Source organism: Salvia hispanica, chromosome 4 (genome assembly GCF_029641045.1).
Source record: "Salvia hispanica isolate PSC_SH4W2 chromosome 4, Shi_PSC_v1, whole genome shotgun sequence".
Taxonomy (NCBI): Eukaryota; Viridiplantae; Streptophyta; class Magnoliopsida; order Lamiales; family Lamiaceae; genus Salvia; species Salvia hispanica.
The window spans coordinates 22,857,936-22,868,591 of record NC_142695.1 but is presented as its reverse complement, the minus strand read 5'-3'; positions in this window follow the sequence as shown (position 1 = coordinate 22,868,591).

Below are 10,656 nucleotides of genomic sequence, written 5' to 3'. Positions count from 1 at the left end.
TGAGAATTAAGTAGGCATGGTCGCGCATGCCTTAATGTGTACACATCAGATATTGATTTGAATCAATACTAAACCATTTGCAATTTTTATTGATGTTGATTTGAATGAATACTAAACCATTTGCAATTCTATTTGTTCATTATCAGCTATCAGTAAGGAAAATGTCTATTTTCCGTGACATGGATTATTTACAAAACTGGCCCGTCTTTATTTATTTTATTTTATACTCCTAATTTTCACTTAAAATGTGTGATTCACGTCTAGGAGTGCTTAAACGGTTCTCCAGTTCTCGGTTAACCGGAATCGGCCGGTTAATTGAGGAATCGGAACCGGATTTTCCGGTTCTGGTACCGGTTCTAACTTTTTAAATAAAGCAGGTTCTGGTTCGAAACCGGAACAGGATTATAATTCAATTTTATTTTTTTATAATTTAATATACTAATAAATCTAATTTAATTGAATTAACTTTTAATTAAAGTAAAATAATTTGAAACATTGAATGGTTTTAGATTTAAATAGTGTTAGATTTGCGAGCACTGTTATTGAAGTATTTCAAATGTTTAAACCGTGATACTTTGAATCAATAATTATTTCCTCAATCCATTTTTTATGAACTAACTACAATGAGTAGGACATCATAAGTTTGTTTTTAATTTCCAAAAGAACTTATACAGATACAATATCATTTCATATGATAGAAATTTAACTTTATAACAAATTTATGTAACAATTCATTTAACATCTGATTTTAACCTGTTTGTGAATAATTTATTAACTTTTCCGTTATAAACCAAAAAGTCACAACAAGATCAATTAGTATTAGAAATTCCATTGAATATTTGTTTAGCCAAAAAAGGGAAAATGAAATTCAATTTTAAAACTTATTTTTTTTAAAAGAGTAAAGGCTAAAATTGGTCCTGAACATATGTCTATTTTATCATTTTGGTCCTAAACTTTATCTTTTGAATTTTTTGGTTCTGAACATATGGAAATTTGTTCATTTTGGTCATCCGTCAACATTTCCATTAATATTTAACAGTCAACCATTTTAATCACAATTTTGACAACTTAAGCAATTTTTAATTATTTAATAATTCTTAATCATAACTTTAATTATTTTAAGGATATATTATTTAAAATAAAAAAAATACAAGAGTTTTAAAAAAAGAAAATAAAGAGGAAGGCGATTCACTCTCTCGCCCTCTCTCACATCGACGGCGCCGGCGAGCGGCGAGCGGCGGCTAGTTTCTCGGCAGATGGAGAAGGAGAAGGAGAAGGAGAAGGGGGAGGGGAAGGGGAAGAGCACCTAATTTATGATCGCCGCTTCATTCGGCCAACAAAACCCGCCGCACTGGAGAAATTCCCGCCACCGAATATTCCGATGAGTTCGCGAGAGAAGCTTCTGGACTCTCTCACTGCTCACATCTCTCTATACCACTCCAAAACCGTTGGAGGCAGCCCCAATTCGAGGGTTACCGGAAAATGACGGTTCCCGCCGCAAATTGACGGTTCTGCCCTCCCCACGCTGTGTTACCGGAAATTCGAGGGTTTGTTGTTGCGATCCTCTGACTCCAACGGCGCGGAGCGTGAGATTCACGGCTGATATACTATTTATTAACACTAAAAATACCTGCAAGCATACAGGGTAGATCTAGTATAGCTAAAGGTCAGTACCGGGATATCGAACACAGAGAATAAGATTGCAACTGACTACCATATACTAAGCATCACATACTATCTAGAGTCACGGAGTTTTTGGTTTTGGATTAATTAAACTAGACAGAAAATAAATCAACAAATAACAAAAAGCATAAAAACAATGATACAAGGCAGGCGTAAGAAAGTAGAATTTAAGGATTCAAAACACAATTGACTTCCTTGAATTACGGTCTCTAGATAGTATGTGATGCTTAGTATATGGTAGTCAGTTGCAATCTTATTCTCTGTGTTCTGTATGCTTGCAGGTATTTTTAGTGTTAATAAATAGTACATCAAGTTTTTGGCGCCGTTGCTGGGGAATATTATTGCTTTAAGCTGATATTGTAGAACGGTTGATAATACTAATTTAGAGTGTAATATTTTGTATAGTTTTATTTTGAATTTTTTTTTTATTTGTTTTGCAAGGAGCACAAAGCACAACAATGGATTACTCTCCGCTCCTATGGAAGATGCAATTATCTGCTACAACATTTGATATACTCCGTAGAGGTTGGGTACGAAAGGCATCCAAAAGGAAGTCCCGAGAATGGGGGATAACTTGAGCTTCAAGGAACGTCAAGCTAAAGACGTTAACCAAGCGCTTGTTGGGAGGCAACCCAACATTAGTATTTTTTTTTCCTTAGTTTACTCACGTCTCCACCGACTTTTCAAACTTATTCTTAACATAGTTTTGAATAAGCTTGGGGGATGAAGTGGTGGACCGTGAGTTTAGTTGTTTTTGTTAGTTTATTTTTATTTTTTTTTTAATAAACCCGAGGTGAATCTTGTCATGAACATAACAAATAAAACTTAGAAATACTCATGTTTAGGGACATCACACCGAGTTGCCTATGATAAAAAGCTCGTTTATGTGTTGGTTGAGTTGACTTGATGCATTGATTTGAAGGTTTAGTGAAAGGTGCATAATTAATGAATTGCTTGTTTACCTTGAATCATGCTAATACCCTTGAATCATGCTTATACCATGTGAGACTTGAGCTATTAATTTCTTTCTTGTGTGATTTATCTGCAGCCATGTACTTGTTTCTAGAACTTGATCCTAGTCTGCCTAAGTCTACATAGTGTTTAAATGATAAAAGAAGACGTTAGGCCATCCTTCTTAGCTACTTTATATATCCAAATTTATGACCTTATTCAAAATATTTTTCCCTGGCTAGCCACTTTGAGCCTTTAAAGCCTTTTTCTTTGGAAGCTAAATAAAGGGAAATATCCATACACTCTTGGTGAATTTTAGTTTATATTTTGTGAAAAGAGTTGGAGAGATAAGGTAGAAAAAAAGTAGTGTGCTTACTTTTGAAAAGTGCATAGACATTTGTGGTTTGAATGAGATATTTGGTTGTGCATAAAGAAAGAAAGAAAGGATGTACAAAAGAAAAAAAAAATGAAAACAAAAGAAAAAGAAAAAGAAAAATCAAAGGAATTTGGGAAGTGAGAAGAAATTTAGACAAAGTCTAGAATTTACTGAGATTTGAATTGTTGGTGGGGTGCTATATTTGATGTAGTAGAAATTGATCATGTTTGCTATGTTTGGGTTTAGTCACTTTTTAGCCATATTTCCTCACCTTACCGAAGAGCCTACATTATAACCTAAAATAAAGACCTTTCGAATTTTTTATTTTAATCACATCAAGTAGAGGAGGGATTAGACTTTGAGCAAGCCTATGGTAACTTTGCATGTTGCATGATCTGAGAGCATATACTTTTCCCAACATACACTTTGAGAGTGAGTGATAAACACACTTCTAAACACTTGTGAGCGCATGTATTTCAAGGTGATCAACGAGCTAGTAATGAAAATGCACTAATAATCTTTGACTGATTTGATTTGTATTCTTTGTCAAACTCTTTATTTTTATTGTAATTTTTGAGGCAACTATGAAGTCTAGTTCTTAACATTCGTGTTTCTTAATTTGTTTTTCTCTTGTTTTGTTTGAGGACAAACAGATAATTAAATTTGGGGGAGTTGACAAACACAGATTTTGCATGTTTTTAAGGGCTAGATTTGACTCGTTTTAAATGTCAATCATGCAAATTATGTTCTTAAATTTCATATGTTATACATTTGGTATTTTTGATGTGTTTGTTGATAAATGATAGAAAAAGAGAGAAAAAAAAAGTGCAAAAATGGCCAAGGTGCAGCAGCCTCTGTTCGAGCCCATCTTCCAACGAGTTTGAAGTCCAATCAGTTCTTAATACATACCATTCTCTTCGTCTTCGAAAGATCTTCCCGTGGATATCTCACACGTCTCAATCGGAGTTCTGTGGAGAAAGTTATGACTATTCTACGAACGTTGCGCAATGCAGTTAAAGCTGGCGGTAATTTAGGCGGAAATTCACGGAAGAAAATAAATTATTATATTATAAAGTCAAATCTCTCCTATTTCTTGAAGGCCACGAAAATTATTAAAAATAAACCTTTTTCCATCGTATAAATACCTCTAACTTAATTCATAATCATGATCTCAGAGACTCCAATCCTTCCCCCCTCTACACAATCATCCATTCCATATTCCACACATATTCCTCCATCTTCCATTGGAGCGGAGCTCTGCAGATCCAGGCAAAAGAAGACTAAAGATTGAATATTCAACCTTGGGTTTTATCAATTTCTTTCATGTCTTGTACTTTAATTGGTGTATTTACTTGTCTATGAGTAGAACATATTTTGTGGATTTTTTGGTGAAGATATTCAATTGATTTTCCGTGTTAACTCTTGCAGTTATTTGATTTATCCTTGTGCCTTCTTTATTCAGTTGATTAGCTATCTTTTGAATACATGTTAGAGTTGATTAGAGTACTCGGGAGACGAAATAGTTGACTTGGAAAAGGGATAATTCACACTTTAATGCAATAGAACTCGGGAGAGTTGAGGTTTCACGTGAGGTCATTGGTCTTAACGATCTTTTTGGAGTTAGGTCTAAGAATTAGAAAGGGGCTTCAATTATTACACCTAATCTACGGATTTCTCACCTTGGAGGGGGTTTAATCTAGCTAAGTACCGACTTAATAACTCTAGAGACCGTAATTCAAGGAAGTCAATTGTGTTTTGAATCCTTAAATTCTACTTTCTTACGCCTGCCTTGTATCATTGTTTTTATGTTTTTTGTTATTTGTTTATTTATTTTCTGTCTAGTTTAATTAATTCAAAACCAAAAACTCTGTGACTCTAGATAGTATGTGATGCTTAGTATATGGTAGTCAGTTGCAATCTTATTCTCTGTGTTCAATATCCCGGTACTAACCTTTAGCTATAATAGATCTACCCTGTATGCTTGCAGGTATTTTTAGTGTTAATAAACAGTACATCACTAGTATAGCTAAAGGTCAGTACCGGGATATCGAACACAGAGAATAAGATTGCAACTGACTACCATATACTAAGCATCACATACTATCTAGAGTCACGGAGTTTTTGGTTTTGGATTAATTAAACTAGACAGAAAATAAATAAACAAATAACAAAAAGCATAAAAACAATGATACAAGGCAGGCGTAAGAAAGTAGAATTTAAGGATTCAAAACACAATTGACTTCCTTGAATTACGGTCTCTAGAGTTATTAAGTCGGTCACTTAGCTAGATTAAACCCCCTCCAAGGTGAGAAATCCGTAGATTAGGTGTAATAATTGAAGTCCCTTTCTAATTCTTAGACCTAACTCCAAAAAGATCGTTAAGACCAATGACCTCACGTGAAACCTCAACTCTCCCGAGTTCTATTGCATTAAAGTGTGAATTATCTTTTTTCCAAGTCAACTATTTCGTCTCCTGAGTACTCTAATCAACTCTAACATGTATTCAAAAGATAGCTAATCAATTGAATAAAGAAGGCACAAGGATAAATCAAATAACTGCAAGAGCTAACACGGAAAATCAATTGAATATCTTCACCAAAAAATCCACAAAATATGTTCTACTCATAGACAAGTAAATACACCAATTAAAGTACAAGACATGAAAGAAATTGATAAAACCCAAGGTTGAATATTCAATCTTTAGTCTTCTCTTGCCTGGATCTGCAGAGCTCCGCTCCAATGGAAGATGGAGGAATATGTGTGGAATATGGAATGGATGATTGTGTAGAGGGGGGAAGGATTGAAGTCTCTGAGATCATGATTATGAATTAAGTTAGAGGTATTTATACGATGGAAAAAGGTTTATTTTTAATAATTTTCGTGGCCTTCAAGAAATAGGAGAGATTTGGCTTCATAATATAATAATTTATTTTCTTCTGTGTATTTCCGCCTAAATTCCCGTCAGCTTTAACTGCACTGTGCAACGTTCGTAGAATAGTCGTAACTTTCTCCACAGAACTCCGATTGAGACATGTCAGATATCCACGCGAAGATCTTTTGAAGACGAAGAGAATGATATGTATTAAGAACTGATTGGACTTCAAACTCGTTGGCAGATGGGCTCGAACAGAGGCTGCTGCACCTTGGCCATTTTTGCACTTTTTTTCTCTCTTTTTCTATCATTTATCAACAAACACATCAAAAATACCAAATGTATAACATATGAAATTTAAGAACATAATTTGCATGATTGACATTTAAAACGAGTCAAATCTAGCCCTTAAAAACATGCAAAATCCGTGTTTGTCAACGGCTCGCTGGAGCTGTTCAGCTCGAGGGAGGGCGCTCGCCGCTTGCCGGCACCATCGAAGTGAGAGATGACGAAAGAGTGAATCGCCTTCCTCTTTATTTCATTTTTAAAACTCTTGTATTTTTATTTTAAATGATATATTCTTAAGATAATTAAAGTTATGATTAAGAGTTATTAAATAATTAAAAATTGCTTAAGTTGGTCTAAATTGTGATTAAAATGGTTGACCGTTAAATATTAACGGAAATGTTGACAGAGGACCAAAATGATCAAATTTCCATATGTTCAGGACCAAAAATGTCCAAAAGATAAAGTTTATGACCAAAATGATAAAATGAGCATATATTCAGGACCAATTTTAGTCTTTATTCTTTTTTTAAATTATAAATAAATTCATATTAAAATTACACACATCGGTTCCGGTTCGGAACCGAAATCGACCGGTTCTTAACCGGCTGGTTCCAAACCGAATCGATCGGTTCCGGTTCTAGGATTTATAAAAATTTTAAACCGATTAACCGGTCAATCGGTCAATTAGAACCGGAACCGGACGAATAAGCAGGCCTAATCACGCCTATGTTAATCTTTATTTAGTGTGATTTAGTTTCAGTTGACATTTATTTTTCAAAATTAATTAAATAAGAAATGAATGCTTATGTTAAGGATGTATACTAATTTAAATGATAAAATATGGCATTAATATCTCACTCTCTGGAGAGGTTATTAGCTCAATTTTCACGGACGTGTGAGTTGTTTTTTTGTATGTTTGGATATTTGGTCTAATTTACATTAAAATTATGGTTATGAATGTGCAGAGCCTAATTAAGATATACCCCTCATTTCTAACCGCACGAGTTTTAAGAAAAGGTCGGAGTTTTGAAAAAAAAAATCTCTATCCAATAATAATGCTAAAACTATTTAAGTTTGTGGACAATAGTATGACTCACAAATTTAATCCTAATAAATACTCCAATAATTATATAAGATCGTAAGTCAGGATTTTGTACAAATAAAACAATCTGCATCAAAAACCGACCAAACAAAAATAAATTGTCATCCTCTGCCGCCCCCTGATGGCCTGATGTGGATAATTGCCAACCTATTCTTATGTCCTTTTAATACTTTTTGGTAGGAGTATAATTAACTATGCATTATTATATTCTTTAATGACATAGCTACTCTTGTACTGCTAAAATAGAAGTAAATGCATGTCATAATATTAATTCTACTCATCTTTTGGTTTATAATCATACTCCTAATTTTTCATTTAGTGTGGATTATGAAATGGATTGTAATTGGATGAAATTAAAACTGGTTTGGTTATGAAAAAAATAAGCTATCGAGAATTTGTATAATTGACAGTTTATATAATGATGTCGTCTAGGGTGGTCAGTCATTTTTAATTTCACTAACTTTAACTGGTGTTGTAAAATGCACAAATTATTAGAATTATATTTTGTGTTAAGATTTAAAATTTGTATTGTAGCACAAAATATGAGTAAATTATATGCAATTGATGGGGTAGACCGGTAATGGAGTGAGATTAGTATCCACTTGATATACGTTCAAATCATACGGCGGTTTCAAATACGCATTCGCTACTCATACGCTGGCGAGTGGGCGTCACCGCGCATCCAGATCATGCCAAGTGGCGAGGGCATGTATCCTGCTAGATCCGGATGAGATCTCCACGGCAGGGATTCACAAATTTCTTCTTTTAATACCGTTGTGCTATTTTACCATAGTCAAGATAGGGTCAAATATATGTAAATCCTAATCCGAAATTCCTTTCATGAAAAAGACCAAAAGAAGTGTCACAATCTTGAGGACATGACCATAGACTAAAAAGAGAGAGAAAAATATTTAATTTTTTGATGAGTATTTAAACTTAGGGTAATATTTAATTGCCAAAAAATTTCATGATTTGTTTTAGAGCCAAGAATCCTCCTGAACGACAGATGAGATTCATGTTCCAACTTCCAAGTCTATGAAAAATGAAAGAGTAGAAAAATGAAAGAGTGTTTGAGGATATGATTTTTTTGAAGGTTCCTACTGAATTAAATGTCTACAAATGTTTTTTTAAGTTGAAAAGATGTGGCTTTTGAAAAGATGATAGAAATAATGTCCCTAAACAATTTAGAAAAAAAATGTTTTTAACGATAAAAGAGGGAATATCTTTTTTGGTCTATAAACTTTGCCAAAGTATCATTTTAGGTCCGTGAACTTTGAAAATATCATTTGAGGTCTGCCAATTATGAATTAATATCAATTGAAGTACTTTTTTACTATTTTCAAATTTTTCTAGATGAAAATACCCTCAATATTTTAAGGGTATATATTTATAATAAAATTACCATATACTCATATTTTTTATAAATATCTTTACTATATATTTTTGATGAATTTTCTAAATATAATTTGACCTTCAATATTACCACTTAATTTTGTGACATGCAAGAGAAGATCCTTATTCAATTTTTTATTATTAAAGAAAATTTCTTTATTCAATTTTAAAATTCTTTAATATAAAAAATTGAAGAAGCAATTTAACTTGCCTGTCACAAAATTAAGTGATAATATTGAAGGCCAAATTATGTTTAGAAAATTCGTCAAAAATATATTGTAAATATATTTATAAAAAATATGAGTATATAATAAGTTTATTAAAAATATATACCCTTTAATGTATTGAGGATATTTTCATCTAAAAAAAATTTGAAAATAGTAAAAAAGTACTTCAAACAATATTAACACATAATTAATGGATCTCAAATGATATTTTTAAAGTTCAAAAATCTAAAATGATACATTGTCAAAATTCGTGGACAAAAATGATTGTTCCCAATAAAATTTGTGGCCAACAATAACATCATTTTCAACAAATAAAATGAAGAATGTATTGAAAGTAAATGTAGGGCGGAGCATAGATGGCTCACGACGTAATAAAGTGGGCTTAGGTTCGTAAAATAGAGTCCAATAATGACAAGTAGGCTTATGTATGAAATTGTAGGCGGTGGCCGCCGCCCGTCGGCCCCACCACTTCCTCTGCAGTATTCTCCCCATATCTGAAAATCAGTTTCTATTTCGCAAAATAATTTTAGTAATAAACAATTTATTTTATAAAAAAATCATTGAATAAATGTTAATCATAAGAAAAGGTGACTGATAAAAATGGTGCAATTAGAACCAAAGGTGGTTTTGTTCCACTGTCAAGAACTTAATGCAACAAGTTAAACAGAATGTATAAATGTTTAAACTTATTGGATTTTATAGGCTGTTTCTGACTAATTATTAATTAATTGTTTTTCTACCTAACTAATTTCTCAAGGAGGACTACCTTGCTATATTTAGACCTTAAGATCGAGTTCGTACGTGTGATATGTTCAAATTTATTTTATGTTTATGGATTCAAAATTTGCAAATGGATTTGGCACATAGTTTTATGTGAAAGTTGTTTGGATTTGAGCGTCCAAACTTTGATGGACTGCTTCATGTTGACATGCGCTCTTCCTGTCTATTTATAATCGAATAAATCATACTCACTTTGTCCTTCAAAAACAGATAAAATTAATGATACAAATTTTAATATGCACTTGAAAAACAGATAAAATTAATGATGCAAATTTTAGTATGCCCTTGATAAAGTAAGACTGATGGTAAAAAATACTCCCTCCGTCTCGCTTTAGCAGTCCTTTGATTTTTCTGTCATCCTTTTGTAGTAAAGATGATAAAAATAGTTAAAGAGGAAAAATGGTAAATTAAGAGAGAGAATAATATAGAGAAGAGTTTTATCTACATTATTATCTCTCTTATTTTACAATTTCTCCACTTTAACTATTTTTTATCATTTTTACAAAAAGAGGGTAAAAAAGTCAATGAGACTGCTAAAGCGGGACGGCAGGAGTAATAAAAAAGAGAAAATAGTGAAAGTAGTACTCTCTTCGTTCCATAGTAATGGAGACATTTCTTTTCGACACGAAAATTAAGAAAAATTGTGTTGGGTGAGTTAAATAAAGGGAGAATAAAATGAAAAAGGTAGATAGATGAAGTGAGGAAAATTACGAGAGAGTAAAGTAGGTGTGGAAAAATATTTTGACTTTTACTAAAAAGAGAAATGACTTACTATAGAACGCACCAAAATGACAAAATGATTCTATTACTATGGACGTGTGAGAGTATTAATAGAGTATAAAGTCCACATTATTAGTGGAATGTACTCCATCCGTCCGTGAATAGGAGTCCTGTTTTTCTATTTTAGTCCGTCCACGAATAGGAGTCCTGGTTCACTTTTACCATAAATGGTACTAAGTTCCACCTTCCACTAACTCATTTCACT